At 39.6% G+C, this 19232-nt stretch overlaps 1 protein-coding gene across 3 annotated transcripts in view; it reads right to left on the bottom strand.

Annotated features, from left to right (window-relative positions):
* Positions 1 to 19232, bottom strand: part of LOC124723074 (SPRY domain-containing protein 3-like) — a 197383-nt gene that overhangs the window by 155224 nt on the left and 22927 nt on the right. Inside the window, exon 1 of one of the 3 annotated variants that reach the window (XM_047248252.1) lies at positions 4883 to 4901. The exons of the other annotated variants lie outside the window; for them this stretch is intronic. The gene's annotated coding sequence lies outside the window, so the exon portion shown is untranslated. Of the gene's footprint in view, positions 1 to 4882; positions 4902 to 19232 lie in introns of those variants that run through there. 3 annotated transcript variants of the gene reach the window in all.

The following is a 19232-nucleotide window of genomic DNA, read 5'->3' as shown; positions in this document are numbered from 1 at the left end:
AAACAGTTTATATTTGCTGTTGGATCACAGTCTCCAAGAATTTTTTTAATAACTTCATATTCACCATGAACTGTACATTTATTACAATATCCACAATTGCAATTTTGACTTTCGATCTTTTCTAGTGATTATTGTTGCAATCAATGTATATGACAAGCTTAGAGACATCACTTGAGATGTGGAAGTGATCTGCTATTTTACTAACCATACACATATCCGATTTCTTAAGTTCCAAAATCACAGCAGTCAATTAAGATAACGCAGAGAGGTGTTTGTTTATTTATTTATTTAAGACTGACTGGTAAAACAGTATCATGATCCAACCTTCGGATCATGAGATATTTACCTTTTAATTAAGCACTGGAATCAGAATTCACTATAGCATACGATGTCTGAATGTGTCCATTGACACACAGAGGGCAGCTAAGTGCCCGATAGCTTGCAAATCATCACAGCGGGAGTCTGGAGCACAACACTGGAAAACTTCTGGAACCTTGGCACAAGGATATGATGGGAATGAACTAAATGTTAAATGCAGTTTGTGGAGCAGACAACCCTTAACAACATGCAGGTGGACTCAGTCCAATCCCTTGAAGCCATGAAAAAGAAAAATAGTTAATCCGAAAAATATGTTTTTAAGGAATTACTTTAATAGATGGGAATGCAGCCTTTCTTAGATGAGAACTCGAGAAGACTTCATCACTGAGTTAGCACGATTGTAAAATTTTTTCAAGAAGTGTTCCAAAAGAATCTTCACAATGTAGGACATAATATCTTTAAAATTGTAAATATTATTAAAGTGGTTCATCTGACCTTAGAGTACACCTAACAGTTATAAGCAGCTGTGACAGACCATTATGTAGACGAGAACAAGTCAGGTGTTGGCTGAGGCAGGATCTGTGTCAAACAGCAATTTCATGTTGACAATGTCACACAGGTAGTGCTTTTAATTGATGTTTTGAAGTTATGTTTTGATGGTAACAGTATATACAGACTCAGACACTGGTAGTGTAAACGAACAATACTTATGTTGTGTGCATCATAGCAGCATCTGTCACCCTATCGTCGGTAAGTCGGATGATGTTTATTTTATTATCTACTTGTGTAATTTCTCATTGTTGTAATCAGATTGTCACTGATGAAATTCTGGTGGCGATTGTGGACATAGATTGTTTTTTGATTTGGAGCATATAGTGCAATTTATTGACAGGCTGACCCAGAATTAGCAATGGTCATATAAGCTCCATGAATTCTGATGAGTGTCACCTATAGATTTATAAATTCGTTGTAACTAATGTACACCAAAAAAATTGGAGGACATAGGGCCACAACAACATATTATGACTTTGGGTACAGAATATATGTCGCAACTCTATATTAAAAGGGAGCTGATTGCGGCACTGTATGACGATTAAATGAATTTCATCAGATTCTTGGAAAGGATCTGCGTCTAAATCTACACGATTAAGTGCCTGGCAGAGGGTTCATCAAACCACCTTTAAGCTACTTCTCTACCGTTCCACTCTTGAACAGCACACATGAAAAATAAACACTTAAACCTTTCCATGCAAGTTCTGATTTATCTTATTTTATTATGATGACCACCTCTCCCCATGTATGTGGGCACCAATAAAATACTTTCACACACTAAGGAGAAAGCTGGTGATTGAAATATCATAAGAAGGTCCTGTTGTAGTGAAAAACACCTTTGTTTCAATTATTGCCACCCCAATTAATGTATCATATCCATGGCACTCCCTCCCATATTTCACAATAATACAAAACAAGCTGCCCTTCTTTGAATTTTTTTTGATGTCCTCTGTCAATCCTATCTGATGCAGATCCCACACTGCACAGCAATACTCCAGAAGAGGGCGGACAAGCATAATGAACACACACTATATCACAGACTTGTTACATTTTCTAAGTGTTCTGCCAATAAATCGAAGTCTATGGTTTGCTTTGCCCACATTACTATGTGATCATCCCAACTGAAGTTATATGTAACTGCAATCCCTAAGTATTTAGTTGAGTTTACAGCCTTTCGACTTCCGTGATTTATTGTGTAACTGAAATTTAGCGGATTCTTTTTAGTGCTCATGTGGATGACCTCACACCTTACATGATTTAGAGTCAATTGCCACTTTTTGCACCATACAGATATCTTGTCTAAATCATTTTGCAATTCATTCTGATCATCTGATAACATTACATGACAGTAAATGACAGCATCATCTGCAAACGATCTAAGAAGATTCCTCTCAGACTGTTTCCAAAATTGTTTATGTAGGTCAGGAATGACAGAGGGCCTATAATGTTTCCTTGAGGGATGCCAGACATTACTTCTGGTATTACTTGTTGAATTTCCATCAGTTATTATGAACTGTGACATATCTGACAGGAAATCATGAGTCCAGTCACACAACTGATAGGATTACTTCTTGAGAATAAAGAGCTAGTTGTGTTTCATAAGAACAATATTTTCTGAATCTCTGCTGACTATTTGTCAATAAATCATTTTCTTTGAGGTGATTCATGATGTTCGAGCAAGTATATTCCAAAATCCTACTGCAAATCAATGTTAGTGCTATGGGTCTGCAATTCAGCGTATTATTCCTGTTTCCTTTCTTGGGTATTGGTATGATTTGTGCAATTTTCCAGTCTCTTGGTACAGAACTTTCTATGACCGAGAGGTTGTATATGATTGCTAATTATGGAGCTACTATATAAGCATACTCAGAAGGAGCCTGATGGTGTACAACAGATGGAACGGATGTAGTGGTTACATGGGCAAGACGGCAGGAACAATAATTCTCAGCCATGGCAAGGTGGTGGTAGGCAGTTGCGCCTTATGTGTAGTTACAGCTGCAGGTCAAACTCATGCAATGCGTGACCATATAGGAGCCACTGTGAGAGGGCACCAGAGAAAATGAGGTCTGACATCTCAACATTTAGAGGACATTTTGCAGTAAATATCACCATTTTGCAAGGACATGAAGTGTGGAATGGGTATGCCACAGTTTACCCTGAGGGTGTGAAGCAGGCACACCTGGGGACAGATGGTCCACTGGCTGGCCACCTAACAAAGCTGATGGGAGTTCTGGGAACCTTGGTCAGAGTGGAGATGCAGTTAGCCTTGAAGAATGGGTGCAGGGCACGCAAGCAGTGCAGCACTTAAGAGCAGTGCAGTTGGCAAGTATGGGAATTGTAGGATCCAAAGCAGACCTTGGAAGGAAGCAAGATAGGCAATGCTTCCAAAGTACAGGCATGGAAACTTGAACAAGCAAAATAATTTTTAGAGAGCACAAAAGTGCCTCTGGAGGAAAGCGACATTATCTATGAATTCATATTCAATGAGGATTCTGAATACAAACCATTCTTCATGCTGGATAATGAAAATGCATTAGCTTTAGTCTCACTGGCTGAGCAGCACAAAGCACAGCACATATGTGAACTGTCATTTCATGACTAAATGAATCAAGAGTTTTGGTGTATGCTTTTAGGAAGAGTAAAACCTGAAAATTCACTGATTAAGTGAGATTTTGACTGAACAGTATTGAGTAAAGATTTACATTTGAAGTGGATCCAGTGCAAACTTAAGATGGTATTAAACCTATTGTAATGGTAATAGTAAATGGATTACAATATGAGTGGTTCCAAACTTTTCAGTGATTTCTCAAGCATATTTAGAAGCCTTGCCAAGCCAAACAAACAAGGTAGTTATGCTACTATTAACAGTTATGCCAGTATTAAGTGTTAGGAAACTTTGGAGCATCAGGGAAGTTGTCAAAAACCATCAGGTGAGAAATCATGCAGCCTGTCCAATTTAAAGATGTTGTACTAGAACATACATTTTTAATTATTCTGAATCTAGTGGTGCCGTTTGTGAAGCAAAAGGAAAAATGTTTGGGTACCTCTGAAATTTGTAGTGTGGCAGAACTAAATGCTGGGAACCCATACCCCTGTGCCAGGCGGTTCATTCCAGTGTATTTTGTAGGGCTGGTTTTGGCGCCTTTTACTTTCTCTCAAGGTAAATCGACATACTAAGGGTTCATGGATAATTCTGCTAAGTGCCAATTATGGCAGGTCTTATTATGAGCATCATGTACAAATGCAATAAACTTATGTAAGGGAATTTAAAATGTTGGATGCTGACAAAAATACATGTTTTACAGTACAACCGTGAAGAATTTGGGTTAAAAATAAACTAAAAATTACTCATAAGCAGAAAATACAGCACTACTCAACATTAATAAAAAGAATAAAAATGAAGTCACATACACTCACTGTATAAAATACACCATCACACCACAAGAACAAATCATAAAACAAACAGATAAGTGCAGCAATGTTAACTAATTTTAGCAATATGTGACAGATGGCATAAAAACTTATGAAACTGGATTTGTGCATACTGGACATAGTAACAAACACTATTGCTGCACTAGTATTAGTCTTAGTTGTAGGAAAGAGGAATTTTGTTAAAAATTCAGTAAAGGCGTGGTTGGGCAATGAATTCTGGGCCTTGAAGTTATTGCAATGTATGAGGCAGGGGCACTAGTCCAGAGCCAGGAGGGCGATGTGTAAATGGCTGATGTATGGGAATTTAACCCTGCCATAGTTTCTGTCTCTCTCTGACACTATGTAAGAAGTGAGGGGAAAAGCAGTATAAATAGTCAGGCACTTTTAGATTAAGGGGTGTGTGCCAAGTCAGTCGAGAGTCGGTTTGGACCTGTGCTGGTCTACACTTATAGGGGCCAGACTGACAGCGATGTTGTAAATATTCTATGTAAATCTGTACTTTGTTTCCATGTACTTGTTTGGGCTGTATTCCACCTCTGGGGACACAACACCGGGACGGGACAGCACGGCAGCTGGGTACCTGGAGACTGCACAGTTGGCCTGAAGGAGGAGTGACAGCAGTCTGCAGCAGGTCCAGGACGGGCCACATTCGCTTCCAACCTGGTGTACCAGGGTCTGGGCGAGACGTACGCTGCAGGAGGCGCGGCACTGCTGCAGCAACACCAGAGACAGCGGCGGGTGTTGCCATTCGGCAAGCACCACTAGTGGCGAGTTGCGGCATGGCATCCAGGAAGGCGCGGGTTCAAGTCCGGTCCTATCCTGTCCTGGGAGCAGAAGTGGCCGAGGGCCACAGGTGACCAGTACAACCACCTTCGTCCCATGGTCAGACAGAGCAGGCCAAATGGGGCAGAGGGCGGCAGGGACCAGGGACTCTAACAGTCTTTGGAATAGCGGGCAGCTATGCAGTGCAAGACGCAACACTCGGTGGGCGGCCACCGGGCGAGCACGGCTGAGTTCCAGTTGATTGGTCTTGCAGACGGCGGCAGTGGTGTCGGCATACCAGAAGCTGCTGAGCCGGCTGGACTCGCGGCACAGCACGCGGGCGGAGCGCCGACGTTACGCTTCTGTAACTTATGTGAATAAAGAAACGCTTCCGAATACCGCTGTATCACTCTGCACTGCCCCTTGACGCTATTGGACTTGCTAGGCCTCCTGACAAAATATGGCGCGGTGGGTCCTGGCTTCAGCTCGGCCATCTGGAGTCCCGGGTTGGGCCATCAATGCCTGCAACACCATACTGGCCAAAATGTGTGGCAACAGCTTCAACATATTTAAATCATTTTTGAGGACTACATTTGAGATAAGACTAAGGAATTACAGGCATTGGCTATGAGTAGGCACTGACTGAAATCAGTGGGGACAGTTAAAAGTTTGTACCGTACCAAGATATGAATACACCCAAAAGAAAAGACACCATGTATATACACATTGGAGATGTACGCAGGTGTCTTGATCTTTAGGTGCTAAGCTTAAGGTTATAGAAGAGTGAGGACTATCCCACTTGATTAACAGTATAAAAAAATGCACACATATGCATAAATTAGAAAATACATTACAAAGTACGTAGTCACGAAGGTATTTACACTATCATGGCACAACTACAAAAGTTCTTGTATAACACAGCTTCCCTGGACTGTATATAATACGTAATGTATTGTACTACTTAAAGGATGGGACGTGAAGTGTGCGGCTCGTAAGGCATCACTCCTCAAAGACAATCGTGCAATAGAAACACTTTCTTGAGTGCCAGATACAAATGTACTACTACCATCTAAACAAGGTATACAGCATCATCCTTACATTTGAATATAAGTAAAACTCTTCATGACACAACACTGAACATGTCATGTACTGTATTATTTAAAGGGTGGGCTCTAAAATAGTCTCATGCAGGCATCACACCACAAAGAAACCAAACAACGCAAGGAGATTCCCTGTATTTCAGGTATAAAAGTATAACCACTGTATTAATTACGGCAAAAAACATTTTCACATTTCGATGTAAGTAAAACACTTCCTAATCATGCAGAGATTTATAATGCTACGGTATATCTACATAAATTTTCATATTGTTAACGATAAGACAGCATAGAAATACATAAAGTATTCTACCCAAGGGAATGGGCAACACGATGATCATTACAAGGAGCATTCACCTAACATAAGCCAGTTTTTGAAAGACTGGGTTGAATTTGGCCAGAAATCTTCTATGAAACATTTTTTTCAAACAATGGAAAATCCAGGATGGAATGTAACAATATTATGAGAAAGGAAGTTGCTACTCACCATATAGCGGAGATGCTTCAGTCGCAGGTAGGCACGACAAAAAGATTTTCACACTTAAAGCTTTCGGCCAATGGCCTTTGTATTGTTCACAAAGGCCATTGGCCGAAAGTTTTAAGTGTGAAAAATCTCTTTGTTGTGCCTACCTGTGACTGAAGCATCTCCGCTATATGGTGAGTAGCAATTTTCCTTCTCATAATAATGAAACATTTTTTTGAAAGATTTCATGATGCCTTCAGCTGCCATTCTCTTTATTTCATGTACTATTGTACAATTTCAGCCTTAGGCCATTTTCAAGTATCTAAAATGGAAGCATTATATATTGGATACATTAGTGACACTTCCATGAAATAGGTATGATTGTTCATTTAACGTATTTTCACAATGAGTCTTGAGACAATCATGAAGTCCCATTTCTTCCAAAATGTTCATGGTACTGCCCTCCTCTGTATGGCGTGCAAGATTTGGAGGGATGCACCAACACAGTCAACATTAAGTTGCGTTTTATCCCAATTTCACTGTCAAAAAGTTAGAGGATAGCTTAAATCTGCTACCTTGTTTTTTTTAAATCAATTGCTGTACAAAAGTTAAGCTCACTTGCAACAATACAACTAGAGTCTGTAGCCAAAACTAGTGACACAGCATTTTATTACGCAACAATGCAAACTTTTACCAGTGTTTTATTGGTGTTGACATTGTGTAGGTCTACCAGTATCGTTTCATTAGCTTATAATTCAGTTTTAGTTCGATACTGATACGAAAGCCTGATTTATGACCATATGAACGACCATTTAGAGCAAAAGGCATCATTATGCCACGAAATTCGGAGTAGTTACAATGCAAGCTTCAAACTTACAATAGTGCATTATGCCAAAACCACAACCAACAGAGGGGCCAGAAGATCTGGACGAATCTGATGTGCTACACTGAGCTGCTTCAGAGGGAAAATGGGAAAAGGCAGTTTCAACAAGAAAGTCATTTGGAGCTGAAATGTGGCAAGTATGCAGAACTTGAAGCTAAACTTCTTTCCTATGTGCAAGATATGAGGAAAGATGGGATGCCTATCTCATGAGAAATTATCCAACTGAAGGTCTTGGAAATCGCAAAAGTCTTAAATGTGCCACAATGAGAATTTCATGTGAGTATTGGGTCGTGTCTTGTGTCTTCAGTTTATGCAGAGAAATGGCCTTGCTCTCCAACAAAGTGCTACACTAACACAGAGAATACCAGCAGATTTCAAGGAGAAGCTGGCCAACTTCCAGTGTTACATCACATCCAGTTCCAAAACTGTCACTCATATCCTTTTTAGCAGATTGCCAATGCTGAGCAAATGCCAATATTTTTTGGCATGCTGAGCAATATGACAGTAGACCTATTACAGCCTGTAGGAGAAAGTTACGCCTTTATGTCACTCTTAGAAGAAAAACCATGCAAAAAAAAAAAAAAAAAAAAAAATTCCTATATGCTTAGTGATTTTCTGTCAAGGAAATGGCTGACTGACAATGCAACTCATGGTTGACTGGCAGTCTACTGTTTGGAATCACAGACCTGGGGCACTGCTTGCTATGAAAGCCATGCTAGTTTTGGTTGCTTATAAGGGACATCTAACATCTGAAGTAAAAGATAAACTTGCTGCACAAAAAACATATCTTGTAACACCTACAAGAGTGGCTTCAAAACAACAAGTACTAGATGTGGCCATAAACAAATCATTCAAGGACAACCCCCAAAAAATGTATTCAGATTGGGTCCTGGACAAGGACCACGCCCTTACACCATCAGGTAAGATTAAGAAGCCACCAGTCACCCTTTTGTGTGAGTGGATTCTTACTCCGTTGTCCTCAATATCATAAGAGCCCATCATCAAGAGGTTCAAGAAATGCTGCATATCAAATATGCTGGATGGAAGTGAAGATGACATACTGTGGGAAGAAAATGAAGAAAGTGATAGGAGTGAGAGTGATGAAGTGAATAATGGTACTGATAGCAATGAGAGTAAATAAGACAAAACACATGTCGCAAATCTGTTCTATTAAATTTTAGAACAAATGTTTACAATACATACTGATGTCTTACATGTAAGTAAAAATAAAGTTTTGGTAATTTATATCCGGTCAATCAGATTGCACCTTATTTTAGTGCAAAACCTTTTTTCTTTTTTTTCCCCCTTAAAATTTTGGGGAGCAGCTTATATGTGGTGATGGCTTACCTTCAGGCCAATACGGTATCTCCGTAAGATGAATACCAATGTGGAAATACCGCTATCTGTTTTCCTGGCATTTTCCTTAAACTTGATCACTTTGTTTTCCATTAGCATTGTATCTTTTGTTATTCATAATATGTCACTAAGAAAGCCATTCCTAATAGCCAGCTCTTTTAATGTGGTTGCTTCTCTCTGATTTTTGACATTATCAAGTGGCAAGCTTAACAAGTAATGTACCAGAGAATAAAACACTGCCCTTTAGTATGCAACCAGGTGGCACAACTAATTTTTAATCAATGTGTCCGCTGCTGAACTTTTAAGAAAAATACTGAATTTATGCTGAGCTCCACCATTTAAAATTTTCAGATCTTGGTACTTCATACACTTATTAACTTCCATTTCTTTAGTAAATTTCATCTTATGGTGTAAACTATTAAACTGTCATCATTTTACGTCAGTATATGCATGACATCCATTTCACAGGGCGTACCTTCAAACAACATCAGTATATCACTGACATACACCATGCAAATGAACAGCTACATATCTACATTTGGTATACACCTTAACGACAATAACGGTATGGCTGGTAGTATAGAAGTGCCACTCCAAATCTTTTACACAGCACAGAAGGGTGGAAACATCAACAATTTGGAAGATGGGAATCTATGATTATCTGAAGACTCACTCTGAAGACATGTTAAATGAACAAACAGATCTATTCAACAGAAGATCTCAGCACAAATTACATTCATTCTTTCAAAAGAATGCTGCTGTTAGATGAGTTCATGTTGTCAGTACCTCCCTCTCATCATGGTTCTGATTCCCTTGAGTAGAATACTTTACGTATTTCTATGCCCTCTTATTAATTAAAACACAAGGATTTATATAGATATACCATGGAAAATTATGTATCTCTGCATGGTCATGAAGTGTTCTACATGTGTTCACATGTAAGAATGTATTTTATCTTGTGTGATATGGTGTTTGTGCTTTTGTATCTGGTATAAAAGAAGGTGTTTGTACTGCATTGTTTTCTTCGAGTAGTGTTGCCTGCATGAGCCCCACACTTCACACCAATCCTTTGAGTAACACAATGCATTAAATTTTATATACAATCCAGAGAGGTATGTTATGTGAGAACTTTTGTAATTATGCCATGATACTTTATGTACCTTCATGATCATGTATGGTTCAATGTATTTTCTAGTTTTATCACTGTTAATATTTAATGACCTTACACTTAGCGCTCAAGAGTATACATGTCTTGCAACTTATGCTTTAGCATCAAGACACCTGCATACATCTTCAATGTACTCTTTTAAAGTGATGTTAATACAGTGAAGCTGATTCTCATCTGTTTCGACCAGTATGGCATTCGTTACTGACATGTCTGGTATGTACAACACCAGTTTCACGAGTTTTTATACCATGTATCGCATACCATTAAAATTAGTAAAACAGTGCTGCATTCAGCTTTTTTTTGTGACTTATTCTTGTAATGTGATGGTGTACTTAACACAGAAAGTATGTGACAAAGGCTGACGTGAGTCACAGAGGCTCACACCATTTTTATTTATTTTTTTTTATTACTGTTAATGTTGACTAATGCTGTATTTTCAGTGCATGAGTAACTTTATTTTTAACCCAGATTCTTCATGGACATACTGTGGAACATGTACATATATTTGACACCAGTATGTCTGTCCTTGATGTACATACTGACGACTCATTCTGGCTTTGCACATGTAGCACCATGTATCTACAGCCAGATGGCCTGAGAGGAACAGTGGCAATTTTGTTTATACACCAGTGTATAGAATTATGATTAAAATACAGGGAACAATGTTAGGTCACAGAATATCATCACTTTCCTACAGATTACTGCAAGCAGCCTAACAATGCAAGCTGGGCATGAAAGGCATCATGCCACCACAGCCAGTCATTTGTTGGCAGGGCAGTCACTGGAGCACTTTGTGCACTGCACTGGCTATAAGAGGTAACCATTAGCGTGAAATCACCATTGAGTGCTGCTCCCACTGCTTTGGTGGCACAGTAGCTCAAAGATCCCATCATTACCATCAGATGTCATTCCAAATGCCAATTAAATATGGAAGTGAGAAAATTCATACCTCTTGAGAAATTTCCAACTGCAGCCTCATTCCAGAGTGAGTATCAAAATCCCTACGATAGTTCCTGAGATTAGTCCTGAGATACAGGCAGAAGAAAGGTGGTGAGGGACTTTAATTTAAATTATATATGGAAGGAGAAAATATCCACAGACTGTAGTAATAATAATGTTGTGTGGCTCAATGGCATGGAGCAACCATTTCAATTGTGTGTTTGTAACCAGTTATCTAATCAGGGAAAGGGGATCTGTAGTTTAACATAGAATCCAAACCACATTTTGTTTCCGATGAATCTTGGTACCATTGAGCATGAAAAACACACAGTCCACCTGGGATTACATGCCACAATCTTTCAGTTTCTAGACACATACTTTACTGTTACACCACCATGCCATCACAGATTTTGGTCACCCTGTGTTGCTCTCTAGAGTTGCAGTGGCTGCAGCACTAGGTGGCAGCGGCAGTGTTTCCATAGTGGCAGGGCACATTAATTCGTCATAGTTCAGCCAATGCCCATGAAATATTTATAATTTATACTGTATAAACAAACCTTCCTTATGAACCAGTTTACCTAGTAGTCAAAACCGGATCAAAATTCCTAGAGCAGGATCTGAGATTAGCCCAAACATACAAACAGAACTGGTGGCACGGGACATACATATGTGCAGAATATATAAACAGAAGATAGACAGAGGAAGATAGAAGATAAACTGTAGCTATGACCACTTGAAAATGACCAAAGGTCGAAATTTCAATAGTGAATATTGTAATATGTAGTACAGTCAACAGTGAAAATGAAGTCATTTAAGAAATGTAAGCAGAATGTCCACATTATCCCATCATGATCTTTGGGATCTCTCTTGGGAACATACTGGCTGACGGAGAATTGGTGTTAAGCTGATTTTGCTGCAAGCAAGATGGTAATTAAGGGGGGAATGAATGAGATGGAAGTTGCATTTAAGAGGATGCATGGACAAGGGGGACTGGAAACTGTGTGCATGGGTTTAATGTATATTCATGAGAGAGAAAAGGGAGCTGCAGTTCAAATTAATCTTGTGAGTTGTGTCAAAGAAGAGGTAGAAGATATATTTTGTGAAATTCAAATCAAGGTTCACAGCTTGATTGAAGCCAATAAGCAAGAGTTAAACGAAATACTGGTACTACTGTATAACTACACAGTATTTCCTAAGAGGCCTGAATTAATAAGGGTTGTATATGTAAACCGGAAATAAAAGAAAATGTGCCTTTTAGCAGCAGATCTTATGTAATTCCATCTGTGAAGCCCAAGGGCTTTGTAGGAAGAAGAATCAGAGCTGTCCAGTCATTTGTACGGAGGCATCCAGGAGGAGGAGGAGGAGGAGGAGGAGGAGGAGGAGGTGGTGGTGGTGGTGGTGGTTGTTATTTGAAGGCACTTAGCAGCAAGGTTCTCAGTGCCCTCACTGAGTATGAACACATATCTTTTGCGAATTAAAGAAATAAATCTTTCCTTACGCATAATGCTACTGACATGCTGTACAATACTAGCACCATGGATCTTGCTGTAGTGGGATGGCTTGCATGCCTCAACGATACAGATAGTCATGGAGGGGTATCTGTTGAGAGGCAAAACAAACATGTGGTTCCTGAATGGGGGCACCAGTCTTTTCAGTAGTTGCAGGCACAACAGTCTAGATGAGTGAATGATCTGGCCTCATAACTTCAGCCAACATGATCTTGCTGTGCTGGTACCGTGGACAGCTGAAAGCAAGGGAAAGCTACAATCATAATTTTTCCCATGAGGATGCCGTTCTGCTATATGGTTAAATGATGATGGTATGTTCTTCAATAAAATATTCTGGAGGTAAAATAATCCCACTTTTGCATCTCCAAACAGGGCCTAACCAGGATGGTGTCGTCTTCAGGAGATACAAAACTGAAATTCTACGTGTCAGAGTGTGAAACATTAGCTTCCTTAACGTAACTTATAACATTTAAAAAGGGAGAAGGATAGGCTGAAGTTATATGTAGGAGAAATTAGTGAAATTTGGTGGCAGGAAGAACAGGTGAGTACAGGGTTATAAATACGAAATAAAATAGGGGTAATGCAGAAGTATGTTTAATAACAAATAAGAAGATATGAATGCAGATAAACTACTATGAACAGCATAGTGAATGCATTACCATAGCTAGCTAAGATAGGCATGAAGCCCACAGCGACCACAGCAGTACAAGTTAATATGCCAACTAGTTCTGCAGACGAAGAAGAGATTGAAGAAATGTATGATGAGATGACAGAAATTATTCACATACTTAAGGGAAACAAAAATTTAATTGTGGTGGGGGATTGGAATTCGACAGAAGGAAGAGGAAGCCGAGGACTGGGGGAGAGGAATGAAAGAGGAATGCCTGGTACAATTATGCACATACCATATTTTAATCATCCTTAACACTCGGTTTAAGAAGCCTGAAAGAAGGTAGTATATGTGGAAGATACCTGGGGACACCGTAATGTTTCTGACTGATTAAATAATGATGAAACAGAGATTTTGGAACAAGATTTGAAGCTGTAAGACATTTCCAGGGGCAGATGTGGACTCTGACCACAATTATGGTTATGAAATGTAGAATAAAACTGAAGAAATTGCAAGAAAGTAGCAAATTTATGAGATGACATCTGGATAAGTTGAAAAAACCAGAGATTGTTGAGAGTTTCAGAGGAAGCAGCAGGCAACAGTTAACTGCAACAGGGAAAAAGGAATGCAGTAGAAAACAAATGGGTAGTTTTGAGAGATGAAATAGTGAAGGCAGCAGAGAATGAAATAGGTAAAAAGACAATGCCTGGAAGAAATCCTTGGGTATCAGAGGTGATTTGAAATTTAACTGATGACAGGAGAAAATATAAAAATGCAGCAAATGAGGCAGGCAAAAGGGCATGCATACATCTAAAAAATGAGATTGACAGGAAGTGAAAATTGGATACACAGGAATGGATAGAGGGCAAATGTAAGGGTATAGAAGTATGCAACCCTAAGGGAAGGGAAGATATGACCAGCACGTAAATTAATGTGGCCTTTGGAGAAAAGAGAAGCAGCTGAATGAATATCAAGCGCTCAGATAGAAAATCAGTACGAAGCATAGAAGAGTAAGCTGAAAGGTGGAAGGAGCGTATACAGGGGCTATACAAGAGAGATGAGCTTGAAGGCAATATTATAGAAAGGGAAAAGGACATACATACAGATGAGATGGGAGATATGATACGAGAATATGACAGATCACTGAAAGACCTAAGTCGTAAAAACGCACAAGTTGATGACATTCTGTCAGTACTACTGATATCCTTGGGAAAGCCAGTCTTGACAGAACTCTTCAATCTGGTGTGCAAGACATATGAGACAGTCGAAATACCCTCAGACTTCAAGAAGAATTTAATAATTTCAATTCCAAAAAATCAGGTGCAACAGGTGTGAATATTACCGAACTGTCAGTTTAATAAGTCATAGTTACAAAACACTTCTTTACAGAAGAATGGAGAAGCTGGTATAAGCCGACCTCGGAGGAAAGTAAATTTAAATTCAAGAGAAATGTAGGAACAGGCAAGGCATTACCGATCCTATAACTTCTCTTAGAAGATAGGCTAAGGAAAGGCACACATACTAAAAGCATTTGTAGACTTAGGGAATGCTTTTGGTAATGTCAACCAGAAAACTCTCTTTGAAATTCTGAAGGCAGCAGGGATAAAATACAGGGAGCGAAAGGCTATCTAGGACTTATACAGAAATGAGATGACAGTTATATGAGTCGAGGGGGCATGAAAGGGAAGCAGTGGTTGAGAAGGTCATAGCCTATACCAAATTTTATTCAATCTGTACACTGAGCAAGTGAAAAAGGAAATTTGCTACTGATGGGTTTGAACAACACACAGTATTACAGGGATACTTCAGGAACACAAATGGGAATCCTGGAGGGAAGGACATGTTCTTTCTGAGGAACACTACTGATAAAATTTAGAGAACCAGCATTTGAAGCTGACTGCAGAACAATTCTACTGTGACCAACATACATTTCATGCACAGATCACAAAGATAATATACAAGAAATGAGGGCTTGTTCAGAGGCATACAGACAATTCTTTTACCCTCGCTATATTTTCGAGTGGAACAGGAAAAGAACAGTGTACCCTCCACAAAGCACCATAAAGGCAAATTTGAAGGAAGTATTAAAGTTCAAGAAAAAGAAATATAAACTCTGAGGTTTGTCTACGACATTGCAGTTCTGTCAGAGACAGCAAAGGACTTGGAAGAGCAACTGAATGAAATGGACAGTGTCTTGAAAGGAGGATACAGAATGAACATCAACAAAATCATAACAAGGATAATGGAACACAGTTGAAAAACATTACGTAATTAGAATAGGAAATGAGACATTTAAAGTAGCAGTGGAAGTCAGCATTTTTCCCTCACAAATTTTGAGACCTCAAGGGTAAGTTAAGATGTGAGCTGACAATCTGTCTTTGCAGCTATGGCACAAGAAACAATAGTGCAAACAAGAAAATATCTTTAAAAAAACTTTCAAGCAGATGGCGTTCCCTGATGTGAGCAAAAATCTGAAGTACTAACACCAGCGTCTTTTGTAATGAACTGTTTTTAGATGGAGAAAGCAAGCCAAATGGTATGTGTGTTTCATTAACCCACATGATGTTATTTTATTCCAATAAAATGAAACACATTTGGTGGCAAAAATATGCATTTGGTTGGAGTCACAAGACAGATTTAAAATACCTTCACTGATTTCAGAAACAATCTAAGAAAAACGTAGGCCTCTTGAAAGAAGTGCATAAGGTGGGGAAGAATTGTGTAGGTGACCACCAATAATATTTGGTTCTACTATGTTCATTATTGTCAATTATTACCCACTGTGTTATAGCTATTACTTTGATTTTTCTTCCGAGAAATATATCATCAGTATATAGCGTACAGACAGCCAACGACTGACAATTTTCTTCTTCTTATCATCCATACTTTATAACACATAAACCACTTTTTAAGTGGCAAAATGTACTAAGAATAAATAAAATGTCTGTACAATTTACTTGCAGCGAAACAGTTGCGGTTCCTGAAATCCATCGCTCGTGGCCTCTGACCAACTGAGTAGCACCTCAGCCATGGGCCCATGGATAAACCATGAAAATACCCTGCATTACACTACACACAAACTGATCTGGCCTGTTGGCAGATCGGTCAGACTAGATCTGATGGGCAGGGCCTGCACATTAATGGGAACTGAATGGCTTTAGACTGACCGGCTTGATCCATGACACATACCCACAGGAACGGCCTGCGGCTTTGGCCCGTCGCGGAAATTCACTTGTGTGGCCAGCTATTCACGAGCCACGGTGATCAATTCGTGCAACAGATAACTTGTTCATATACTCTGAGAATCAATAATAATGAGGATAGGTAGCAACTCACCATAAAGATGATTGCTGAGCTGCAGACAGGCACGTAGAAAAGAACATCACACTCTTCAGTCATAGCTTTTGTCAGAAAATGAGAGAGCGCGCGCGCGCGCGCGCACACACACACACGCACACACACACACACACACACACACACACACACACACACACACACACACACACACACACACACGAGACCGCCGTCTAGTCTCAGAATCAGATACAAACAAACCACTCCTCATACCTCCCTGCCTCTCGTCGACAGCTGCTAGGCTAGTGGCAAGAAGTAGTGGCAGCACTGACTGCAAGCTGAGGGGAGTGGTAGGAAGGGGAGAAGCAGTAGTAATGAGGAAATAGGGAAGTGGCAGACGTACTCAGCTGCACCCAGCCAGTGACAATGCATTACACCTCAGTAAACAAACCATTTTGTCTAGCGAGAGCTTTTGGAATGTGGTGCTACAGAAGAATGCTGGAGATTAGATGGATGAATCTTGTAACTAATTTGTGGCACAACTTGACTAAAAACACGGATTGGTAGATGGAACACATTCTGAGACATCAAGAGATTACCAACTCAGTACTGGAGTGAATGGGTGGGGGGTAAAAATCGAACACCAAGAGATGAATACAATAAGCAGATTCAGAAGGATGTAGGTTGCAATAGTTCTTCAGAGATGAAGAGGCTCGCAGAAGATAGATTATCATAGAGAGCTGGATCAAACTAATCTTTGGACTGAAGACCACAACATTAATCTAAACTTTATATATATATATATAATGGAAGGAAACATTCCACGTGGGAAAAATTATATATAAAAACAAAGATGAGGTGACTTACCGAACAAAAGCGCTGGCAGGTCGATAGACACACAAACAAACACAAACATACACACAAAATTCAAGCTTTCGCAACAAACTGTTGCCTCATCAGGAAAGAGGGAAGGAGAGGGGAAGACGAAAGGAAGTGGGTTTTAAGGGAGAGGGTAAGGAGTCATTCCAATCCCGGGAGCGGAAAGACTTACCTTAGGGGGAAAAAAGGACAGGTATACACTCGCACACACGCACATATCCATCCACACATACAGACACAAGCAGACATATTTAAAGCTTTAAATATGTCTGCTTGTGTCTGTATGTGTGGATGGATATGTGCGTGTGTGCGAGTGTATACCTGTCCTTTTTTCCCCCTAAGGTAAGTCTTTCCGCTCCCGGGATTGGAATGACTCCTTACCCTCTCCCTTAAAACCCACTTCCTTTCGTCTTCCCCTCTCCTTCCCTCTTTCCTGATGAGGCAACAGTTTGTTGCGAAAGCTTGAATTTTGTGTGTATGTTTGTGTTTGTTTGTGTGTCTATCGACCTGCCAGCGCTTTTGTTCGGTAAGTCACCTCATCTTTGTTTTTTTATATATATATATATATATATATATATATATATAAAAAACCATACGCATAATTATGTGCTGGTGATAACACGTGCCCGTACACGCTTTCAAAAAAACTAGATGGATAAAAACACTAAAACATTTCAATGGATACATGTGGTTGGCTGGTCATTAATACAAAAAATAGGAGTGAATCTACCACTCAAACGCTAAAAATCTGCTTACTAACAACTAAGGGAACAGCCCTCACAAAATTTAAAAACCTATCTACATTCAACAAGCCATTCATTTTTAAAAAAGCACATGTCCAGCTAAATCATTTAAAGATCTCACCAACAAATACCACTTAGATAAAATGGGACCCAATTAAAATAACATCACATATGTCACATTCTTTGTTTTGTAACATAGCTGGAACTCAGGGGTTGAAGGGTTGTACCCTATAAGAGGGCAAGCTAAAATGATACTGTTTCATATGAATAAATGGATGGAAGTATGCCATGATCGGGTGGCACATGTCCCCTGTTTCAACCAAGGTACTGTTTGCCCAAACATACCAGGGGAATCTTGGTATACATTATATTGTTCTCCAAAACAACCCTGGATCACTAATGGCTTTGTGGTTCACAGACAGTTTGGGAATAGTTGCTCCATTGGTGGGCGAGGAATGATGATGGACACTATAGACTCTCTTTTTAAAAACATGCTGCATAGTCAGAAGCTGCCCTAAGATGGTAAGTGATGGCTCACAACCTTTGGCAGTCAGGTTGAGGATAGGGCTTGTTCTGTACGCCCCTGTTGCCAGTCTGATGCCCACACAATGTACAGCACCCAACATCTTTAGGTACAATGATCAGGCTGAACTAGCAATAGTGTAATAGTCTCGACGGGATGAGATGAATATAAAATTATTACAGACAAGACCTGCACATATCCCAGACCTTTCCATCCAAATACTTCAAAATGTCAATGGCTTTAAATGCTCTTACTTTAAGCTACCACAAATGTGATGATATCCACGTGTGCTTTTCAACATCTACATGGATACACTGCAAATCACACTTACGTACACAATGTATCAAACCACCTTCACTGTAATTCTATATTATTCCAATCTTGAACAATGTGCGGAAAAAACAAACACCTATATCTTTCTGTGCAAGCTCTGATTCCCCTTATTTTATTATGATGATTGTTTCTCCCTTTGAAGGTCAGAGTCAACAAAATATTTTCGCATTCAGAGGGGAAAGATTGCAATTTCGTGAGAAGATTCCACCACAGCAAAAAATGCCTTTGTTTTAATGATGTCCACCCCAAATCCTGTAGCATGTCAGTGACACTCTCCCCCCATTTCCCGATAATACAAAATGTGCTGTTTTTCTTTGAACTTTCTCAGTGTACTCCATTAATCCTACCTGATAAGGATCACAGACCATGCAG

The sequence above is a fragment of the Schistocerca piceifrons genome, chromosome X (assembly GCF_021461385.2).
Source record: "Schistocerca piceifrons isolate TAMUIC-IGC-003096 chromosome X, iqSchPice1.1, whole genome shotgun sequence".
NCBI classification, from domain to species: domain Eukaryota; kingdom Metazoa; phylum Arthropoda; class Insecta; order Orthoptera; family Acrididae; genus Schistocerca; species Schistocerca piceifrons.
This window is presented reverse-complemented; position numbering and strand designations above follow the sequence as displayed.